The sequence below is a fragment of the Peromyscus maniculatus genome, chromosome 6 (genome assembly GCF_049852395.1).
Source record: "Peromyscus maniculatus bairdii isolate BWxNUB_F1_BW_parent chromosome 6, HU_Pman_BW_mat_3.1, whole genome shotgun sequence".
NCBI classification, from domain to species: domain Eukaryota; kingdom Metazoa; phylum Chordata; class Mammalia; order Rodentia; family Cricetidae; genus Peromyscus; species Peromyscus maniculatus.
The window spans coordinates 43,152,951-43,177,658 of NC_134857.1; positions in this window are offsets into that span (position 1 = coordinate 43,152,951).

Below are 24,708 nucleotides of genomic sequence, written 5' to 3' on the forward strand. Positions count from 1 at the left end.
CAAGAATGGTATAGCTGGACTTGAGGTAGAGTCATTCCCATTTTTCTGAGGAAGCACCATGTTGATTTCCATAGTGGTTGTACATGTTTGCCCTCCCACCAGCAATGGAGGAGTGTTCCCCTTATTCCATATCTTTGTCACCATTAGCTGTCACTTATATTATTGATCTTAGCCATCTAACAGGTATAAGATGGAATCTCAAAGTACTTTGATTTGCATTTCTGTGACCAATAAAGATGTTGAACATTTCTTTTAAATGTTTCTCAGCCATTTGAGACTCCTCTATTGAGAATTCTCTGTTTAGATCTGTACTCCATTTTTAAAAATTTGGTTATTTGTTTTCTTGATAAATAGTTTCTTGAGTTCTTTATATATTTTGTTCTTTATATATTTATATATTTTAATCCTCCATCAGATGTGGAGTTGGTTAAAATCTTTTCCCATTCTTTAGGCTTCCACTTTGTCTGAATGATGATTTCCTTTGCTATGCAGAAGCTTTTTCAGTTTCATAAGGTCCCAGTGTTGTGTTGTTTATCTTAGTGTCTACACTATTGGTGTTCTGTTTAGAAAGTCATCTCCTGTGCCAATGCATTCCAGGCTATTCCCCATTTTCTCTCCTACTAGGTTCAGTGTATCTGGTTTTATGTTGAAGTCTTTAATCCACTGGAACTTTATTTTTGTGCAGGATGATGACTATGGATATATTTGCATTTTTCTGTATCAGCAGTCATCAGCCTGTGGGTTGTGACCCCTCTGGGAATCCAATGACCCTTTCACAGGGGTCACTTAAAACCATAAGAAAACATAGATATTTACATTCTTAGCAGTAGCAAAGTTATAGTTTTAAAGTAACAGTGAAAGTAAGGATATGGTTGGAGGCCAGCACAACATGAGGAACTGTGTTAAAGGTCACAGCATTAGGAAGTCTGAGAGCCACTGTTCTACATTCGCTATCCTATTTGACCAGAAGAATTTGCTGAAGGTGTTGTCTTTTTTTTCCATTGTGTATTTCTAGCTTCTTCATCAAAAATAAGGTTTCTATTTGTGTTGGAATTATGTCTGGTTCTTCAATTTGTCTGTTTTTATGCAAATACTATGTGAATTTTGTTACAGTAGTTCTTCAGTACAACTTAAAATCAGGGATAATGATACCTCCAGTAGTTCTTTTATTATTGAGCATCATTTTTAGCAATCTTGGGTTTTGTTTTTCCATATGAAGTTGAGCATTGTCCTTTCAAGGTCTGTGAAGAAATGTGTTAGGATTTTGATGGGTATTGCATTGAATCTTCAGATTGCTTTTGGCAAGATGGCCAGTTTTACTATGTTAATCCTACTGATTCATGAGAGTAGGAAATTTTCCATCTTGTTCAATTTCTTTCTTCAAAAACTTGAAGTTTTTGTCACACAAGTCTTTCACTTGTTTGGTTAGAGTTGCCCCAAGATATTTTATATTATTTGGGGCTATTATGAAAAGTGTTGTTTCCTTGATTTCATTCTAGTTGATTTTTTCATTTTTAGGGAGGAGAGCTACTGATTTTTTTTAGTTAATCTTATATCCAGCCATCTCACTGAAAGTGTTTATCAGCTGTAGGAGTTCTCTGGTGTAATGTTTAGAGTCACTTTTGTATATTACCACACCATTTGAAAATAACAATACTTTGCCTTCTTCTTTTCCAATTTAAATATCTTTGATATCCTTCAGTTGTCTTATTGTTCTAGCTAAAATTTCAAGTCTACACTGAATAGATATGGAGAGGGTGAATAACCTTGTATTGTTCCTGATTTTTTTGGAACTGCTTTGAGTTTCTTTCCATTTAATTTGATGTTGGCTTGCTGTAAATGCCTTTATTATGTTTAGAATTGTCCCTTTATCCCCAGTCTTTCCAAGACTATTATCATGAAGGGGTATGTAATTTGTCAAAGGCTATTTATGCATCTAATGGGATGATTATGTGATTTTTAAATTTCAGTTTGTATATACAGAGGATTACATTTGACTGATTTTTATATGTTGAAGTATCCCTGAATCTCTGGGATGAAGCCTACTTGTTTATTCATGGTGGATAATCTTTCTGATGTGTTGTTGGAGTCAATTTGCCAGTATTTTGTTGAATATTTTTGCATCTGTGTTCATAAGGGAAGTTTGCCCATAATTATCTTTCTTTGTTGAGTCTTTATGTACTTTGGGTATCAGGGTAACTGTAGCCTCATAAATTTAATTGGGCAATGTTCCTTCTGTTTCTATTTTTTGGAATAATTTGAGAAATATTGACGTGAACTCTTTGAAAGTCTGGTAAAATTCTGTGCTAAAACCATCTGGCCATGGGATTTCTTTTAGTTGGGAAACTTTAAATGACTGTTTCTATTTCACTAGAGGTTATAGGTCTATAAATAGTTTATCTGTTATTGATTTAACTTTGGCAAGTGATAGCTCTCAAGAAAATTATCAGTTTCTATTAGATTTTCTAATTTGGTGGAGTAGAAGCTTTTAAAGTATGTCCTTCTGATTCTCTAATTTCCTTGGTGTGTGCTATGTCCTCCTTTTCATTTCTGATTTTTATTAATTTGGATATTCCCTGTCCATCTTTTAGTTAGTTTGGATAGGGTTTATTTTTCTTGTTGATGTTTTCAGAGAACGAATTCTTTGTTTCATTGATTCTTTGTTTTGTTCTCCTTATTTCTATTTTACTGATTTCATCCCTCAGTTTATTTCTTGTAATCTATTCCTCTTGCATGTGCTTACTTATTTTTGTTCTAGAACTTTCATGTGTGCTATTAATTTTCTAGTACAAGATCTCTCCAATTTTTATGTAGGCACTTAGTGCTATGAACCTTCCTCTTAGCACTACTGTGTGTCTCCCAAGTTTGCCTATGTGTATTCATTTTTGTGGAATTCTAGACATCTTTAATTTCTTTATTTCTGTTGACTCATTCTTCATTCAGTATAGAGCTGCTCAATTTCCATGAGTTTGTAAGCTTTCTTTTGTTTCTGTTGCTGTTGATACCCAGTTTTAATCTGCAATGGTCTGATAGTCTGGAGGGAGTTATTTCAGTGTTTTTGTACCTGTCAAGACTTGCTTTGTGTCTGAGTATGTGGATAATTATGGAAAAAGTTTCATGAGGTGCTGGGAAGAAGGTACATTACTTTGTGTTTAGGTAAATTTTTTTATAAATATCTGTTAGGTCCAGTTGATCATGTCTGTTAGCTCTAGTATTTCTCTGTTAGATTTTATCAGGATAACCTGTCCTTTGGTAAGAATTGGGTATTGAAATCTCCCACTATCAGTGTGTGAGGGATAATATTTAAGATACAGTAGTGTTTCTTTTACATACAGATGCTCTTTTGTTTGGGGCATAGACATTAAGAATCGAAATGTCATTTTGGTGGATTTTCCCTTTGATGAATATATACTGTACATCTTTACTTCTTTTGATTAATTTTGATGTGTAGTCTATTTTGTTAGATATGAAAATGATTATATCAGCTTGCTTCTTAGGTCCATCTGCTTGGAATATCTTTTTCTAGTCCTTTATACTGACATAATATCTATCCATGATATTGAGTTGTGTTTCTTGGATGCAGCAGTAGGATGGATCCTGCTTTCATATCCACTTTATTAGTCTGTGTCTATTGAGGGAATTGAGTACATTGGTATTGAGAGCTATCAATGAGCAATGATTATTGATTCCTATTATTTTTGTTGTTGTTGTTGCTGCTGCTGCTGGTGGTGTGTGTATATTCTTCCATTATTTTGGTTTTGATGGTATGAAATTATTTACTTCCTGTGTTTTTATGGTTGTAGTTTTCCTCCTTAGTTTGGAGTTTTTCTTCTAGAACCTTCTGTGTGGCTGGATTTGTCAATAGATACATGGGATATCTTATTTTCTCCACCTATGGTGATGGAGAGTTTTGCTGGGTATAGTCTGGGTTGGCATCTGTGGTCTCCTATAGTCTGCTGCAGTACATCTATCCTGGTCTTTCTGGCTTTTAAAGTCTCCATTGACAAGTCAGGTGTATTTCTAATAACTCTACATTCATATGCTACTTGTACTTGCAACTTTTAATATTCTTCATTTATTCTCTTTATTTAATATTTTGATTGTTATTTACCAAGAAGACTTTCTTTTCTGATCCAATCTATTTGGTGTTCTGTGTGCTTCTTGGACCTTTATAGGTATTTCCTCCTTTAGGTTAGGAAAATTTTCTTCTATGATTTTGTTGAAAGTATTTTCTGTGTCTTTGAGATGGGATTATTCTTCTTTCCTCTATTCATGTTATTCTTAAGTTTGGCCTTTTCATAGTGTCCCATATTTCCTAGATGTTTTGTGTCAACAATATTTTAGATTTAACATTTTCTTTAACCAATGTATCCATTTGTTATATCATATCTTCAATGCCTGAGATTGTCTCTTCCATTGTGTGTATTCAGTTGGTGATGCTTGCCTCTGTAGCTCCTGTTCAAATCCCTAAATTTTTTATTTCCATAATTTCCTCAATTTGTGTTTTCTTTAATGTTTCTATTTCCATTTCAAGGTTTTATTCATTTCCTTCAACTGTTTATATTTTCTATAAGGAATTTATTCATTTCCTCCAATTGTTTGTTTGTGTTTTCTGGGTTTTTGTAAAGGATTTATTTCTTTCCTCTTTAAGGGCCTCTATCATCTTCATAAAGTTGTTTTTAAGTTCTTTTTTGTGATTCAACTATGGGGAATATTCAAGGCCTGCTATAGTAGAACAGATGGATTCTAATGGAGACATATTTAGCTCTGGATGTTATTGTTTGTGTTCTTATGCTGACTTCTGGGTTTCTAGGTTTGGGATGACTATAGGTCCAGGTGCTGACTTTCGCTTTTGTCTTTGTTGGATGGGTGCTTTGTTCCTTGGTTTCTGTTTCCTCTCTGGATTTCAGAGAGAGTGATGGGTTTGAGTTCCTTGTTTTATTGGCCTGCTCAGCTGGTGTATTCACAGGGAATGTCTGCTGAAATTGTTAACTGTGATACAAGCAAGGAGTTAGAGGAGAGGGGTTAGGAGGTGATGCTCTATGGGATTCACAGGAGACATGGGCATAGTGGAAGGAAGGCTGCAGAACAGAGAGGCTGCAGCTTCTGCAGCTGTGTTCTGTTACAGCACTAGGAGCAAGACTGAAAAATTGGGTCTGGGGGACCAGAGAGAGCAGAAAAGGTCTGTGGACAGACTGCCTGATATTCTAGAAGCTTTGTCCTGTGGTTGAATAGGGGGTATCAGCTTGAGTTGAGGACTGGGATACAGTGACAAGTTGGGGGAGAGAGGTTAGGAGGGGATGGTTTGTGGGATCAAGCATTATATTTTTATCTTCCACTTTTAATGGAAGTTACCATATACACTAAATATTTTCATAACTCCTTCAGAAAAATACAAATCTGTTTAGTTGAATCTATGGTAGGTTTGTTGCCTACCATTTCCTCTGCTAATTAATAATTATCTGTATTTGCCTAGAGTTGTTCTCAGCTTATCATGTGTATTTTGAAGTCTGTATCTGCTTTTTTTTTTTTTTTTTTTTTTTGCAAAAAATGGAACAGATTTGCCTGTCTTATTTTGGTTTGTTCATTTGGTAGCCTTTCTTCAGTAATTTCTTTCTCTGAGTTTCCTCAGTTCCTGGGGTGCAATGGATCTGAGGCAAGACTTGGGCTAATTGAGTTGGCAAATGCTATCTGTTGATATCCTCAGTAGTCTTGACTTTCAATTCCCTCTTGAGATTTCTAGTGTAAAGTTTGACTTGTATTTGATAAATAAATGAAAACAAAATAAAAGAAAGACACTGGGTGGTTCACTGATGCCTGTAGTTCTGCTCTCCACTCTCTGCATGCTTTTTTACTTCTCTGTTCCTCTTCTTAGCATGCCTACTTACTTTGTGTACTTTGAAAGTTTTTATGCCTTACCTTTCTCTAGTCAGTTCTGATGTCTGTTTCTGTCATCTATATTCACAAACAACCTGTTCCTGCATTCTTCCTCCTGCTGTATTTATTTAGTGGATGAGGTCTTTGTAGAACTTTATGGTCTTACTTCAGACTTAGCATGGATCTTTTTCTTTCCATTGAGTTTGGGTGAATTTGCACCTATACTAATAAGATATATTTCATGTGAATATCAAAAACCATATGTTTTTACAGTTATTCACTTTCTGAAATTTTGGTATCTGCCACCCTAAAATTAATTCTAATGTTTCTTTATAATTTAAACAAAATTATATTAATATATCATGCAATAGTTTCCCACAAAAATCTAAAGAAAAAAGGAAAATTTTAAAACAAAGAGAGATCCAGTGGAATCTGCAAATGATTGGATAATGAGAATATGATGTCGAGTGAATAAACAAAAACATGCTTTTGGTGAGATATGCTCTTCCCCTTTAATTTCAGCTGAAATAGCCTATCCACATCAAAGTTGGTTGAAAGGAAGAATTCCTCCACACTTTTCATTATCCATAATGCAGTGACTATAACAGTTTGAAACCCGAAAACCAGCCTGTGATGCATAAGTGTGTACCTGTGCTCATTAAGATGCACCTCCCCAGCCCAGGAACACATCTTCTACACACATGCGTCCTTTTTTCACTTCCATATAGAGAGAGAATTTCCAGAAACTGGTAAGCAAACAACAATGATTATGTAAGGAGGAGTATGGCAGAGTGGGTGATGGTTCACCATGATCTGAGAAGTAAGATAGTTTCCCCATATGGGGCTCTAAAGGTGGCATCCATGGTGGCTTTCAAGGTATATTAGAGCAAGATTTGTTTTTAAATGTTTTTATTTTTCTGAACCAAATGGATCCCGCTCTTATTACTTCTTAGAACTCTCCTATTCTATGAAGGACTACACTAACAACTCTACAAAAATCAAAAGAGGTTCTAAAGAAATATAAATGATTTATGTCAATAAACTACATAACTTAAATATATAAATTCTTAGATACACAAATTGTTGAAAACATAACAAGAAGAAAAACTATCTTAATAAAATAAAAATTGATCTGGCCATTAACAATTTTTCAACAAAGCAAAGTCCTGCCACACATAGAATTCATTGGTGAATTTTGTCAAACAAAGAAATTCTTTCTGGAGATGGAAGCTTCCTGGAGATTTCCCAGCCTGTTGTTTAAGGCCACTATTATAATTATGCTAAAGCAAAGATATCACAGAGTATATAGGATTGCCTCAGGGAAGCAGGAGTTAAAGACCGAAGATTTGAAGTATTTATATATAAAAGAACTATATAACCTTTTGTTGTATTTATATCCATCTTTATTTCTCTACTTTATGCTTTGCCATAGTCTAGAATTTATGTGTGGTAACACTGATGAAATTAAATTAAATCCTTAAGATCATCCCTTGCAACATTTAATTATCTCATTTAATTTTCATCTAGTTTCTACATTAAATCTACAAATATTTTTTACAGCACAGGTGAGGTATAGCCCTCAATGTCCACATTTTTCTATCATTTTTTTCATGATCTCTAGAGCAATCAAGCAGAAGCTTTTCTGTAGATTATGCAGACAAGACTCCTGAGTCATGACTATTGACTTCTACTCTGGAATGCCAACTTTCCATTGGCATTCATAGTTCTTGACCCATTCCTGACAGCTCTCACCTCTCTGGGTCAGCTCATGACTCTTGGGCTAATTAGATAATTCATAGCATCCACAATAGCCAGGCAGTAACAATACACGTAGCTAAACCCCGCCACTCCCAGAATTCATACCATGTTTAAAATAGAAGAAAAGTAAAATCCTATTGTATTATTTAAATTATTGAAAAATAGAGCTAAGCTAAATCAAACAGCTTTGAAGTAGGTTCAGTTTTCAAGGTTAATGAAGTTTCATTTATGAAGTTTAATTAGCTTGTTAAACAAACTTAGGTAGCTATAGAAAATCATGACTATCTTAGCAAAACTGTTTGTCCATCAGTATGCATATGGGGATGATTTCTAATTTTTATGTATTTTTATGTGAGATTATTAATCTGTTGTGGAATAATCTTTTTGTATACTGTGAAGATGTGTCTATGCCAAGAAGACTTCTGATTGGCTTAATAAAGAGCTGAATGGCCAATAGTTAGGCAGGAAGAAGCTAGGCGAAACTTCTGGGCAGAGAGAGAAGAAGGGGAGATGAATCAAGGTGTGGGAGAGATGCCAGAGAACACAGAGAGAAAACAGAAAGTGCAAGATGGAAGAAAGGTAAAAAGCGATGATGCAAAACATAGATTAATATAAATGGGGTAATTTAAGTTATAAGACCTAATGGGACAAGCCTAAGGTATAGGTCAAATTTTCAAAATTAATAATAAGTCTCCATGTGGTCTTTTGTGAGCTGGCGGCCCAAAGAAAAATCCATCTACATTAATCCATAGATGAGGGTGTCTCAGAAGTAGATAAAAGGAGTAATACTTATGGACTGCTTATGCTGATTAACAAAATGGTAGGTAGAACTAACCTTCAGAACAGCAATAAAATATCAGTACTGTTCATGCACTTTGGGAGAAATAATGGATGCTTGAATGCCATCATCAGTTTATTCAAGAACACAAAATTATTAGGCAGAAAAGGAAGGGTTGGATTGTCCCCAAAGCATATTCCTGTCACACCCCACTGTGTATCTACTGCTGAAGCTTTCACAGGGCTTCGAGTGTGGAGCTGCTGAATTCACTCTGAAAGTGGCAAATGTGGTTACATTTTAGTTCTCAATTCAGAACTGAAAGCTCATCCTGAGAAGCAGTTGAAGAAAGCATGATGCATGGATTCAATTCCCTGTGTATTTGTTCTCAGATACAATGGATGGTTTATTTGTCCTTCCCCTTTTGTTTAACCAATTTAACACATAAGCAAATGCTCTTAGTGTAATGCTATAATGGAAATATATCTTACAGACTGCCACCTTGGGAAAAACACTCAATTTATATCTCGAGGGAGAGTGTTGGGTTTAAAATTCAATTTCATTTTAAAGGATTACTTCTATGACTTCAAAGAAAAATCTTTCTTCATTTCCGTAAGTCACAGTTTGCATGCCATTGTTGTCAACACAAGTAAAAGAACTCAAAGGGGACAAGACATAGTTTATTCTAAAGGAAAATATGTGACCATGGCCTGGAAACAGATTAAGGTTGTCCCAAATTCTGCCTTACAACATGGTAATGGTTTTATTAAGTTTTTAGAGTACCAGAACAAAGTAAATCATAAGTCAAGACACTTTCCATTGTTGGAAATACCAGGTAGGCAGGTTATAGCAAAAATGGGCAAGTTTCAGTTTTATGTCATCTAAGGGCAGTCAGCCAGCTAGCAAGTGGATGCCAGGGGTCTATATATTCCAAAGGATTTGCTTAGTAGTCACAAAGAAGCTAGACAAAGTGCAGAGCTGGGTCATAAACAGTTTTTGAGAAAGCTGAAGATGGCCCAAGATAATGTTGCTCTGGATTTACCACAGTCCAACCTTGCCACATCATTAAAATTCTCAGCAGTCAGTCTTTGTAGTTACAGTCTCTTTCTAGGAACTTTCCTTGGCTGCAGGTTGTAATCACAGTGACTTCACTCTGCTTTCTAACATGAACTAAACATTTTTCTTCAATAAACTGACCGACAAAACAAGATATTACTGGTAATAATACCTTGGTTCAATTTTATACTGCAAATACTGCATCTGTGAATTTTGTTAATCATTTCTTCTAACTAAACTGAACTAGAGATGGGATTAATGTGTTTATTTTCATGAAAATACACACCTGTAATTTAAAGAGTGGTCAGTCATATATCAATGTGCAGAGAGTAAACGAGTAGGGTGTCTTTCTCACATTGCTCTGCTCAAGGCTCAGATCTATGGGAAAAGGAAGCAAAAAGACGAGCCAGAGGTGGGGGATGACTCGGAGGAAGCAGCAGCATCTGGGCACAGCAGGGCTGATGCACATAGGAACTCACAGAGACTGTGACAGCACATAAAGACCCACACAAATTCAAACCCAGCAAGATGTCAGTGTTAAGGGGGCAGTGCAAACAAAACCCTATCCCTAATGAAGAAGACGCTATTTGCAATGGATAATAACTCTATGAGAGGAACAATGAATCCATGTTCTCTAACGGAAGTACACTGGTGTCAGCAACACTCCAGAGCAGGCCTCATGCTCAGGCCAATACAAAAAGTACTCCTTTTTTTTTTTAAAAAAAAAAATGTTTTGTTTGTTTGTATCAAATTTTTTTTGTCTTTTTGTTTTGATTTTATTTTTTGAGAGAGAGAGAGTGAGAGCAAGTTACATTTTAAGTTTTAATTACTATGCCTCAGAGATCCATGAAACAAAATGCGTCTAATTTGCAAGGCTCTTTCTCAAGGACAGATAGTTCCTGAAATGCTGAGGCTTTTTTCATGGGAGATAATAAGCCTCATCTTTTTGCCTCCCCTAAACATGTTTGTTTAACCCATATACACCTGATGTTCTTGATCTCATGTAGGCGGGAGGTTCACAGGCAGGAATAAGTCAGGATTTATGCTTGGGCCTGATTGGATGTAGGCTGAAGGTATGTCAGGATGTGTGCTTGATGCTTGCCCCTGACTGGATCTAATGGGAAATACTTAAGCTTCTGCAAACCATGATTTGGGGCCATTTTCTGGAAACCCAAAGATGGACCTGGCCAGAGCCCATCCACTTGGCCACTATTTAATTAAAGCTTGCTTTGAAATTTGCTTTAAATTATTGTAATAGTTTTATTCTCTACTAGTGGGAGAGAGAGAGAGAGAGAGAGAGAGAGAGAGAGAGAGAGAGAGAGAGAGAGAGAGAGAGAGAGAAAATGAAGTTGGGTGGGTAGGGAGGTGGGGGAAGATCTGGGAGGAGTTGGGGAGGAGAAAAGGGAATTTCAAAAATGATTATCAGGTTTGGGTCTTAGAATGCCATTCATTAAGCTATTTGAGTGGTTTAAGAGTTGGCATAGTGTTTGCTGAGCAAGCAGAACTGAGTTCAGAGCTCTAGCAGGCATAGCAGCGCATACCTATAACCCAGGGCTAAGGGGTGGAGGTGGAAACATGTGTCCTGATGGCTCATTGGCCAGCCACATGAGCCAACATGTTACGTTCCATGTATTTTTTGAGAGACTGTGTCTCAAAAAGAAAAACAAAAGGTGGAGAAGGATAGCAAATTATACCCAATCTTAACCCCCGGCTCCACGAGCATAACAATTCCCCCATGCACACGCTCACACACACCCCACACCGAAGTTTTTTGAAAACGCCAGAATATTTCTGAGGGTCAATGGGATGGTGCAGCAGAATTCTGCAAAACCAGGCAAGGCTCAGAGCCTATGGACTATAGTACGGAGCTGCCCTCTACACCTGCCCAGATAATGTGCAGTTCTTGGCTATGAAGACTTCAGGGGCACTGATGGCTGCCGCAGAGGGTAGAACAAATCCAAAGGTGACCCAGTCTCCCTTTGCCAATGAAAGTCGGACCTTTATCTCTTTTCAGGTTAAAAGACCAGCTTCAAACCTTCAGGACTTTGTTCCAGGCTCTCTCTCTGGTCCTCCTTTTTGCCACCACTTCCTCATTCCTCCTTCTCCTTAGAAGGGAATAGAAGCCTGACTTGAATTAGAAAACCCCACTTGGAAATTCATGTGTGCTAGTTCTTAATCCAAGTCCACATAATATACTTTATAAAACTTTTCAGTACAGAAATTACTCAATAGAGCAAAGACAGAGCTATCTGACCTGACAGAGCTGATCCACAGACAACTCACAGGGAAAGGAATGACAGACAGTCGTGGAAGGAAGCATGGCTAGGCATGCTGCTCTATACTCCCCTGAAAAACCATACTTCCTTTAGTTTTAGTTTAAGTGAAGCCAAAATGATGCTTGTTGTTCATTATGAGAAATATCTTATTCAGGGCGTTTTTTTTTTAAAAATCAATTTGTTATTGTTATGCCTTGTTCATTTTCATTTTTCATTGTGCTGAATAAAGTTTGGGATTTTCAATCTTCCTCTACAGAAACCAGAAGAGAGAAAATTTTCACAATGCTGGAATAGCTTTATATTTTTAAAGTGTTTATAGTTTTTTTTTTTTTTGGTTTTTCGAGACAGGGTTTCTCTGTGTAGCTTTGCGCCTTTCCTGGAACTCACTTGGTAGCCCAGGCTGGCCTCGAACTCACAGAGATCCGCCTGCCTCTGCCTCCTGAGTGCTGGGATTAAAGGCGTGCGCCACCACCGCCCAGCTGAGTGTTTATAGTTTTAAAAGCCAATATATTTATATCTATATCTATATATATGTTCATGTATGTGTACAAACATATATCTATATGCATATATGTGCATGTATATGTGTGTGAATTTGCATGTATGCATATATGTATATTTATGTGTGTGTGCACATTTTTAATGTTATATATTATCTAAACACATATTGTTTAAAGGCTTTGAAAAGAGCGAAAGGACTTGCATTCTTTTGTTCTTTAGACTTAAACTACAATTAAAGCTATGCACCTTTCATGTAACACCCACTCAATTTGATTTGCTAGAATCCATCGTGAGGTACCATAATTACAATGAGTTTTTATTCATATACTTACAGAATACAAAAACTGCCAATAAGGATAAATTTTAATTTCTGGTTTCCCTGTAAGGAAAAAACAATAAAGTAAGATGTAATTGATTTTAGAATATGAGTGGAACATGAGAAAGCACTAATTTAGTTTGTAGCTATGACAAATTAGACTTTAGGGTTCTGTGCCATTTGAATGTTGTCTTTCTAAACAGAAACACTGCATTTTTTTTAAGACTAAATGTGTTCTTAATGCCACGACCACTGCTTAATTGAAGTGCATTTTTATTGCTCAATTTTTCATTTCTCTGAAGAAATTTTCTTTCCAAGTGAATTATTTATGTTATGGCCTTGGTACACAATGGATACTCATCAATTTCACTTAAATACAGCTCTATTATTGAATATCTTCCTTATTACTGTCAAGTTTGGTATATTTTATTCCTACAATATGTACAGACACTTATCAAATCTTGTGAGGCAGTTTTCATGATTTTATTTTTTTATTGTTTTACCTCTCTCTTTGTCACAGGCCCCCTAGTCCCCCCTTTTCCTCCCCACTAAGTGTTAGTATTATTTTGACATTGTTATTACTACATTTAAAAAAAACCCTCAGTTTTAGTTTTTATTTTATTCTTCTTACATTTATCTAATCTCATTTTTGCACTTTCTTAATATAGGGAAATCTTCATTTATTTTCTCTTTTTTATAATCTTTTTATCTTTTTTCCCCCTTTGTATATATTTCTGTCACTTCGCTTCTTAAATTTTGCTGTGTATTTAGCCTTGCATCTCTATTTTTTTGTTCTATTTTTCCCTTACACCATTCACATGCTATTTACATATTTATCCTGATAAATTTTAGCTTCACAGCATATTCTAAATTAGTTTTTCCACTTGGGGTTTATAGTCATTTGTAATTTATTAGGTAGCCTCAAATAAACATAAGAATATTTTAATATCTTATATGGTTGGATTTTATTGTCACTACAATAATTTGTTTGCTCCACTCAGAATGATTTTAGGGATTGAATATTCAAGAATAGGCTGAGCCATGAGAAAGGCCCCCAATAAAATTTGGAGAGGTATCTAACCTAGCATTTATGAAAATCACAACACAGAAATATTTAAAAAAAAAAAGAATAAAAAAAATCAAGGCAACATGACTCTTCCAAAAAATTCCCGACCCATCACCAATGGAACCCAATGATACCAAAACAGGTAGAAAATTATAAATGAAAATTTAAAAGCCTACTAATGGACTTGACCAATGACCTCAATGGAGATAGATACAAAAGCCAGATTGACTCAATCCAGAATTTAATTAAGAGAGTCAGCAACATAGAGGAAAAAGTCAGCAAAGTGGATCAGAGAACCTGTAATAAATATGAAATTGTCATCAACATGAGGGAAAAAATCATTTTGAAAAAAATCAAATAAAATATAAGTAGCAAAAATCTTAATGAATCAAATGAAAACCGTGATGGAAAAATGTCACCAATAGACTTAACTAGAAGAATACAGAACACCAATGATGAATGGCAAGATTGAAGACACACTAATATGAAATATCAGTGAGGAGAAGAAATAGTGAGCATGACCACAATAATGTGAGCTCAAAGCTAAGACTCCATGGGATTGAAGAAAGAGAAGAGACAAAACCAAAGGCCAAGTGTCTGTTCCATGAAATCAGAGCAGAAAACTTTCCCAAAATAAATAAGGCATATAAGACACAAAATAGACATGAACCCTACTGTGACAAAATGTATTCAATGTATTAAAAATATAAAACACAGAAGTGATATTTAAAAACTGTAAAGGAAGCCGGGCGTTGGTGGCGCACGCCTTTAATCCCAGCACTTGGGAGGCAGAGTCAGGCGGATCTCTGTGAGTTCGAGGCCAGCCTGGGCTACCAAGTGAGCTCCAGGAAAGGCGCAAAGCTACACAGAGAAACCCTGTCTCGAAAAACCAAAAAAAAAAAAAAAAAAAAAAAAAAAATAAAAACTGTAAAGGAGAAATGACTACTCATTTACAAAGGAGAACACACCATAATAACACCAGATCTCGTGATAACAGCAAATCTAGAAGCCAGGAAAACATAAAATAATGTTTTTGGAAGGCAAATAACTGAGAAGCAAGACTTCTATTTGGTCAAGAACTCGCTACAATGGATGGATAAGGACATTTCAAGACAAGCACAAACTAGGCAGTCCATAACCACAAAGTCATCACTAAAGGAGACACTTGTGCAGACAGGAGCAAGGGCAGCTTCCATCATAAGAGAACTCGTGAAATAAAGTTTACAAGAGGCATAGATGAACAGATGGGATCTAGAAAGGACCACATCATGCTCAACATAAAAACAAATGAATCCCTATGCAAACTAGAAAGAAAGCAAAGAACAATGATTCAAATAACTAGTAAAACAACAAATAAAAATCATAGGAATCAGTAACCGTTTCTCAATAATAGCTTTAGTTATAAATGGTTTAACTCACTAATGAAGTGAAGAGACAGTGACTGGCTGAAAGGATTAAAAATCAAGATGCAAACAAGTCCCTGTTTTTCTCAGTGTAGACACCCAGAGACTGAGAATCAATGGATGGGTGTCAACCCATTAAGTCAGAAGAAGCTGGTGTAGCTATTCAAACCAAAATTTACCAGAAGACATTTAAAAAGTCCACTTCACGCTAATAAAGAAGATAATCTATCAAGAACACACAAGGGTTTAAAGTACACATGTACCTGATTTGGTGCCCAGCGTTTGTGGTACGAATTCACGAAAAAGCTGCTTGTCTGTGGCCTTGTGGGCCCCAGCTCAGGCCCGAGCTACACTAGGCCGGTTGTGGTGGAGTACGCTGGTAGTATTTATTGAAGAAGGCAGAGGCAGGAGGATCCCGAGTTTGAGGCCAACCTAGAAGAAGGTGCGGCCAGGACCCAGCCACAAACGGTGGTGGGGACCATGGAGGCAGCGACTGCTGCTCCGAGTTGCTGGCTTCTTCTCATCATGTTGATGATTGCGGTGATGCTGCTACCTGGCACAAAGAGTTTACTACTGCTTGTTCAGAAAAGAATTGCCAGGACCATCGTGTTACAAGAAAGCATCAACAAAGGTCAGTTTGGAAAAGTTTGGCAAGACAAATGGTGGGGAGAAATTGCTGTGGAGATTTTCTCTTCTAGGGAAAAACATTCATGGTTCCGAGAGACAGACATTTATCAGACTGTGATTGCTCCAAAGCACAGAGGAGGCACAATAAAAAAAAAAAAAAAAAAAAAAAAAAAATGTCTGCAGGGAACCATGACCACACCTAACATTGACCTTGGAATCTTCAAAAGGATGACAGGATCCCACAATGATGATTCCACACGGACTATGGTGAAGCCATTAAGCTGGTTAACACCACAGAAAGATGGACTTTGGACTACAAACTACTCAGGACAATTTTGAGATGGCTAGCTGAGATGATCCAGCCTGACAGACTGCTTGAAGAAGGACCTGAGACAAGCCCTGCACTTTTCCATTGTGCAGAGACTGGACAAATGATACAGGACTTGACAATTAACCCAAATTTTTCTTTTCAGAATCCCCTAAAGATGCCTTCATCTTAGAAAGAGGAAGTAATTTTAAGAAAACGACGCCCACATTCTCAAGAGGTGGGATGAGAGGTTTTTGGTCGTTTAATGAGTTTTGCATATTGTCATTGTTTATGATGGTTGGTTACAAGTTGTTAATTGTTAATGGTCAGGAAAAAAGCTGAACAAGGAGATTAGATTCAGAGTTTTTGTTTAAAAAAAAGATAAAGAAATAATAGGATAAATAGGTAGGTCACTGAATCTACACTAAAAAGAAAAAGGGGAAGATATAAAAATGACAAAAGGTAGATTACTGAATTTATTATGAAAAGAAAAAATACTTCTAAAAAGGGACTACTTGTTTTAAATAGGATAAGTAATGATTTTTTTTTTGTCTGAGTTTATCAAATGTTACTGCACTGGACATTGTTAATATATATAAGGGAGTTTTTTGTCTGAATCTGTCAAATGTTAATGGACTAGACATCATTAATGTAATTTTTGACTGTATATATTGTAAATACTTATTGGATAGTTTTTCTTGTATTAGTTATAAGCTTTTTTTAATTTTAGACAAAAAGAGAGGAAATGTGGTGGTATTGTGTTCCCCAAAATATTGTGTACCCTAATAAACTTATCTGGGGCCAGAGACAGAACAGCCACTTGATGCAAAGGCTAGAAAATGGTGGCACTCACACCTTTAATCCTAGCATTCCAGAGGCAGAAATCCATCAGTTCAAGGATACAGCCAAGCATGGTGACTCATGCCTTTAATCCCAGAAAGCGAGCCTTTAATCCCAGGGTGTGGTGGTAGAAAGCCGAAAGGTATATAAGGCATGAGGATCAGAAACTAGAAGCATTTGGCTGGTTAAGCTTCCAGGTTTCTAGCAGCATGGTTTAGCTGAGAGCCATTCGGATATGAACACAGAGGCTTCCAGTCTGAGGAAACAAGACCAGCTGAGAAGTTGGCCAGGTGAGATTAGCTGTGGCTTGTTCTGTCTCTCTGATCTTCCAGTGTTAACCCCAATACTTGGCTCCAGGTTTGTTTTAATTAATAAGACTCTCTAAGATTCATGCTACAGGGGGTCTTTGTCAAATGAATAAATAAATAAATGAAGAAAAAATAAGTCACGTAGATCAAAGTCCAATAATAATAAGAAGCTTCAAAGCTCACTCTCAGCCTTGAGATAAGTGAACCGAATTAAATTCTCCATTTAAGTACTGTGGTAGCACACTGAGTGCATGCTGGAGCAGACATTATACAAGTCAGTGCAGAAGTCCCTCAAATCTAAATATGCAATTATTACATAACCCAGAGGTATCTAACTTTTCTTGGTGACAGACGACTAGCTGTGTATTCACCTCAGATAGTTCATCAATGACAGACTATATAATCCACCCACCAAAGCTTAAGCTTAGTTGTGGTTCTGTTAAGGAGCATAGATGAAGGTACCTACAGAAATATTGTCAATGTATACTTAAAGGCAATTACACCACTGAAGAAAAATATCTCTTGTCACCAGTTTTCAAGATCTTATACATCATTGGTAAAAGAGAGGCCTGTGTCTCAAGTACATTGCCTAGCTCCTAAATGGCTTACATCTATCTTGTGGGCCATCCTTTGAGGAAATATTATTGGACCCAGTTTTGTGAGAATTGCATGTGGATAATCAGCTACTCTGACTTCAAGACAGCAGTGACTATATCATACCCGGAGAAAAGCATTCCATATACCTAGCTCTACCACTTCTCAGTTTCTACCAAAAGACTCCAAGTCCACCTACCTTGCCACAGAAATCCTTGTTCACCAATGTTTATTCTTGTATTTTCACAATAGCTAAGAAAAGTAATCTGTATAGATGTACATATAACTGATGAATGGACAAAAAAAATGGTGCTTATATACAGTAATGCAAGTTTTCAGAATAAGAAAAAAAATGAAATAATATTAGCAGAAAATTGAGGAAATTGGAGAGTTATGTTAAATGAATTACTCTAGACTCAAAAAGAGAAATACCATGTTTGCTCTCTGTCTTAGTTAGGGTTTCTATTGCTGTGTAGAGACACTATGACCACAGTAACTCTTACAGAGGAAAAACATTTAATTGTGGTGGCTTACATTTTCAGAGGTTTAGTCCATTATCATCATGATTCAACATGGTGGTGTGCAGGCAGACATGGTATTGAGGAAGGAGCTGAAAGTCCTACATCTTGAACTGCAGGCAATGGGAAGTCAACTGAACTAGGCATAACTTGAGCATAGGGACCTCAAAGTCTGCTCCCACAGTGACATATTTCCTTCAAGAGGTCCACACCTACTACCTGAAGGCCACATCTATTAATAGTGCCACTCCCTATGAGCTTACAATTACATTCAAATGACCATACCCGCATGTGCATAATCTGCATTTAGATTTGTGTGTGTGTGTGTGTGTGTGTGTGCACTTGTACATGCCTGCGTGTGCAGTGGAGGTGTAGCTCATGAAAAAAGAGTGAATCAACCATGAGAGTAGAGAGAGAGATCATAAGGGAAACAGGGAGAGGATGAGACAGGAAGGAAGGAAGCACACAGAACAGGGTCTGGGTGTGGTGGCCCACAGAGGCTATCTAGTGAGAATCTGAGCTTGCTTTACCCAGCAGGGCTGCATAATGGGATGATTTGGCCAGGGCCATGTTTACCAGGTGTTTGGGAGGGTCTACACTTGGCTGTATGGTGTTCTTTGATTTGGCAATGAGGAGGTCTTTTGTCTTTCATATTATAATTATATCATATTATATTATACTATTCTATACTATATTATATTAATTGTATTAATTATATTATATTATTATATTATATTATATTATATTATATTATATTATATTATATTATATTATATTATATTATATCATATCATATCATATCATATCATATCATATCACATCACATCACATATCATATCATCATATCATATCATATCATATCATATCATATCATATCATATCATATCATATCATATCATATCATATCATATTATATTATATTATATTATATTATATTATATTATATTATATTATATTATATTATGCTATACTATAAAAAGCCTTTTTGAACAAACCTCTGGGCAACTGGATATCAACCCAGGTCCCTCCTGAAGCTATCTCGTGTCTCTGTCTTTCTCTTTTTCTACCTAATATTTCCTCATTCCTCTCTCCTCCACCCAAGAACCCTTTGGAAGGTGGGAGCAGGTTGGAGCTGGACTCTGGCAGACTCCCATATCTGGGAAAATGAAAGACAGCAGTGGAGGAGATAAATGAATAAGAACATATATGTATGAAAATGCCACAATGAAATCCTTACTTTGAATGCTAATTTTTAAAAATCAATAAAATAAATAAACCAAATATTATGGAATGAATGAAATAAAGGCATGCAGTGCCTAAATGGATTTACAAAAAACTATAGCAATAGGTTCAAGATGACAGTTTTTAGATTTTTAAAAAGTAAATAACAAAGCTACCTAAGTTAGTAGAATTTCAACACACAATTTGAATGTAAAGTTTACTGTGATAAGTATTTTCTGTTTGTTACTTAAAAAAATGGAGTTATATGCATTTATTCTCTACCTTGTATCGTATATGCAAGGTAGATTGCAGCTCTGTTCCCAGAGCTAAATTATTACCTTGATAAATGTGTGTTTCCAAGAACGTACATTTCCAGTCAATGTGTGTTTGGCAATGACTCTGTAAGCAATGATCTGTCTCTATGCAGGTAACAAGGTATTTTATTTGAATGACTCTTCTACAGTCACTGGCATTCCGTAAAGTGCTTCCTCCAGATCTGCCTCCTGTATTGTGCAGACACCCTGCAGGGGGGAAATATAATTGGCCGTTATACCTTGTCTCCAGCCATGGAGAGCTCTGATTTCACCCGAAAGCTCCGAAGAGTATATACACGGATCCTTCCTTTGAAAATCATACAGAACTCTGATAATGATCATTTCTGGGTCAACTTTCTGCTTTATTTCTATAATCTTGAGCTAAACTCTATTAAAACACAATTACTTCACCTAATTAAATTATTGGACCTACCATCTGATTAAAGAACTTTACTTCTCATGTCTGTGGTTTCAAAACCAAGAGAAGGAACTGGAGGGAAGAATTTCCAAAGTTCAGCATCCTAGAGGTGAACTGGCAGAAATGTCTGCTAAGAGAAACAGCATCACAGGAGACTGCGTTCTGCAGCTTTTCTTTCTTCTGCTTCTGGGGGTGGGTGAGGGAAGTGTCCTGACTGAGCAAATCCAGGATGGGGAACTGAAAGGAAACAGTTCACTTTTCTTTACTGAGAAAAAAAATCTTCCTGCTGTCTAGAGAGAAAGATGAAATGAGGAAGTCAGGCTAAAAGCAGCAGCATGGAAGAAAATTGACCTTAATGCCTAGTTGAATAAATTCTAGGAACATTTCTGATGTGTATATGAAATGAAATGAAAGGAACAAGAAAAATCATGCCAAAAAGAAAAACTTTAGAAATTACAGCAAACAGGCTCAGAGAAGTAAAAGTTCATTAGGTGGAGATTGTGTTTTCTTAAGAGGGAAGGGAGAAAGTGAGTTATGAGCAGAATTCACGACTATGCTGGCCCTATTTGTAAATACGGCAAACTCAGACGCAGGGCAGGCAGCCTGCGCCCTCTGGCTCTGAGTGTTACTGAGGTATGGCTGCCACCTGGTGGCCAGTATCAGTTCCTAGCCTGGCTTCTGTTTGGAGAAGGTTCTAATTAATTTTGGGGAGGATACTCAAATAGTGAAGCTGCTGCTTCTCCAATGACCTCCTGCAAATCAGCTTCTCTGGATTTTTCTCAGTAGGAAGAGAATAGGAGGTTACTTCCTAAGAATTGAGTTTTGTGCTGTCAAGTGTACAGCTCCTTAGAAAGACCACTCTTACAATTTTTATTTGAATAGTTAGATGGCAGCCCTATGAGGAAAATCAAGTTCCCGGTTTTTCTTAAAATGTTTTCAAATGACAGAATTTCACCCACTTCAAGTGTTATTTATGCTGAGAAATGTTTTCTCAGAAGTACTGAATGCTGAAAGGGTCAGCTTAGTAACGTGACAGTCTTGTCACTTGGAGTACGTGGACAGATTGGGATGAGGACAGACAGAAAGAGAGTAAAATGGAGCTTCCTGCAACTTAAGTTTTTGCTGTCTTGTTATCAAATTCTTTGAACTTAACACAACTACAGATTTATAGAATTCACATGCATAGATTGCAACAGGCTATCTCTTTGTTTTTTATTTTTAATATTAATCTTATTGCAGGAAACTAGTTTATCATTATTAGCGATGCTTTTGGAAAGTTAAACAACTTCAAAATAGCACTGTCTGTGTCCTCTAACAGTGGAAGTGTACTGTGTAGACGTGAGCTCCTGGAACCACATCGTGTAGGCTTCTGAATTCATACTGGGTTCTTTTCCTCCCTGATAACAAGTTTCCAAGTGAACCCCTGATGACAGTGTGTTCTTCCTGAACTCTGATCACTGCAAATAGCACGGAGCAAACAAATGGAAAAGTGACACATAGCTTCAATGTGACCCTTGCCATCTTTCTACCAGAAATGTGCCCATTCATTTCACATTCTGTTTTACATCTTCTCAGCTGTATTTGAAAAGGTCATCATCATCTATCTCTGCCCTGAATAAATGGAGGTAATTTGTAACTGTCAAAAGGAAAAGAGAAAACTTTTAAATATTAAGAAACAAAAATTCATATTGATCAAAATAACCCCAAGTCTTTGTTGAGTACTAGACAGATGAATTAAGATTAAATACTAGGGCATAGGGAAAGAGCTAACAAGGGCATATAAACAGAATATTGCTAGAATACATAAAATCAAGGTGTTGCTAGGACACTAAGAGATCAGGTAATTTGTTTTAATTTGGAGATATTTGATGTAAACTCCAAAGGAACATGTCTTCATAAAATTATCCCTGAGTGATTTACTCAGAAGTGTTCTATCAAATCTTGAAAACAAGATTCCACATTATCAAAGCAGTCTTAACCATGTGACAAAATGCTTTTTAAGAAAATGCAGATACTCAAGAATGCAACATACAAAACACTCAGTGTGCTCTCAAACATGACTGGCTATGACAAGGAGCAGGCAATGTGATCAATACACACCGGGCAGAAAAGGAAGGGCTTGTGGTGTAGCTTGGTGTAGAGCACTTGGCTATCATAAACAAGGCCTTGGTATTCATCCTTGGCACTGAAAAAAAACATTTTAAAATATAGTCACAGTAATAAAACATAGACAGAAAAGAAATAAAAGCAACTTCACATAGATACTTTATTTTGGTACATATATCAAAGAATCATGACCCTGTGTAATTTGACCTAACTTTATAAATGAGAAAACTTAGACATGGATAAAGTAAATAAGCTACCAAAATAAATCACCTTAATAGTGTCTAATAGTTTCAAATTGCAGCACGATTCTCCCAAATCCTTAATGTTTTTAAAAAGATGTAACATGAATGTGAACCACAGTTAAAGGAGGCGACTGTGGGAGGTAGGTGGTTTATCACACTGAGTTTTCCAGCTCATTCACTGGGCAGGTGTTCAAGTGTAAGATTATGCCTCTGAGTATGTGTGTCTGTATGTACAGAGCCACTGTGCCATGCAGATTGTGCAATATGATACAAGTTGTTTTTGTTATTATAAAGTATAGTTTACAACTCTGTACTCAAATCTCTGCCTAGCTATTTGTGGGGCATTTACCCACCACCCCCACAGCTTCCCAGAGTTTTCTTGAGTGCGAGCAGCAGGAAATATTAGATAGAAGGATTTATAGCAGAGAATGTTGCGGAGATAAACAGATAGAAAATAAAGGATAGCCTCGAGAGGGCCTGGAACCTATTCCAACGGGCCCCAACTGTCTCTGGCCCAGGGTTTTTATAGAGACGCCAAGGGGGTGGAGCAAAAGACCTCCTCCCCCAGCACAGCCAAGTGCAGGCCATCTCAGACACCTGCACTCAGGCCCGTGGTCCTGATCATCCTCTATTCGGACCTGCTGGGTAAAGCCACGAGGAACCCCAGAACGGGCTCCCACAGCTATTATAACAATGATGTCAGCTGAGCATGAGTGTGGTGGTGTATGCCTGTTACCTTAACACTCAGAGGCTGAGGGAGCAGGAGCACAGTTGGAGGATAGTCTAGGCTACAAAGCAAGTTGCTCTCTGGAAAAGTAAAAGCAAAAGCAAAAACAAAACAAAATAAGAAACCCCCCAAACAAACAAACAAACAAAAAAAACAAGACTTTTCTAATCTGTACTTCTTGCTAGTTGCAGAGACCAACTCACAATAAATTAAAGGCTTAAATGCAAACATTGAGAAAAGTTGGAAATGTTCCAGGATATTAAGGTGGACAGATTTTTTTTTCAGACTAGAACTCAAAAGCACACGGAAGAAAACAAAAAAATTGACAGAATTACATCTAACCCAAAAGCCTAGAAAGCAAAGGAACCAAGCAGTAGGGGGCAGAAAAAACCTACAGAACATAGAAAATGTTTGTAATGTCCACAAAACAAGTGTTGACACACAGAAGATGAAATGATTTCCAAAATCTTAGTAGCAAATACCTCAGAACAAATCAGCACCAAACCAAACAAAATAAAAAGCACAGCCAGCTAAGAAAAGAGTACAAGCCTCCACGGGAAACACCCCTTTCTCTAAAGAAGACACAGAACAGGTACATGAAACAATATTCAACCTCACTACTTATAGATAAATGCAAGGAAAGATAGCATCTCACCCCAGTAAGAATAGCACTTTCCAAGAAGACTAAAGATAGTAAGAGCTACTGTGGTGTGGCTGAAGGGTATTCTTAAGCACAACTGGGGGGGGATGAGAATTAAAATAGTCACTACAAAATATGAAAAGATTGTTGCTCAAAAAATTAATAATTGAACTGTTGCAAGATCCAGCCTTGTGTTATTGAACACACACACAGACACAGACAAACAAACAGACAGTCAGACAGTTATTAAGATGTCTGGACTCCTACTTTCTTGCAGCACTAGTCACAATAGACAAGAAACGACCAACTTGTCTATGGCATGAAGAATGAATAAAGACAGTATGGTAACATTATTATTATTAGAACATTATCTGTCCATGAAAAGAATGTGAGCACCTCATTTGCTAAATCAAAACAGAGCTGTGGATCACTATACAGAGTGAAATAAGAGAGCCACACAAAGGCAAGTACTATGAAGTCTCACTGACACATGGAACCTGAAATGTTGATCTCACAGAGGTTGAGAGCAGAGTGGTGGTTAGCAGAGCTGCGGAGAGTGGGGACATGAGAAGGTGGTGGATATTACACTTTCATCAGACTGGAGCAGGGGGTGCTCATGTGATTTTTGCAGAGTAGCAAACTATGCATGACAACTCTATGTTGTAGACTTTGAATAAATATAAGGTAAGATTTTGAAGTTTTTTGTTTGTTTTTTGTTTTTTCCACAAGATTGATGTATTTGATGTAATTTAAACGAAGTGAAAACACACATTGGATCTTACATCCTTCTCATTAATGTGCAGCATTTAAGCTTTTAT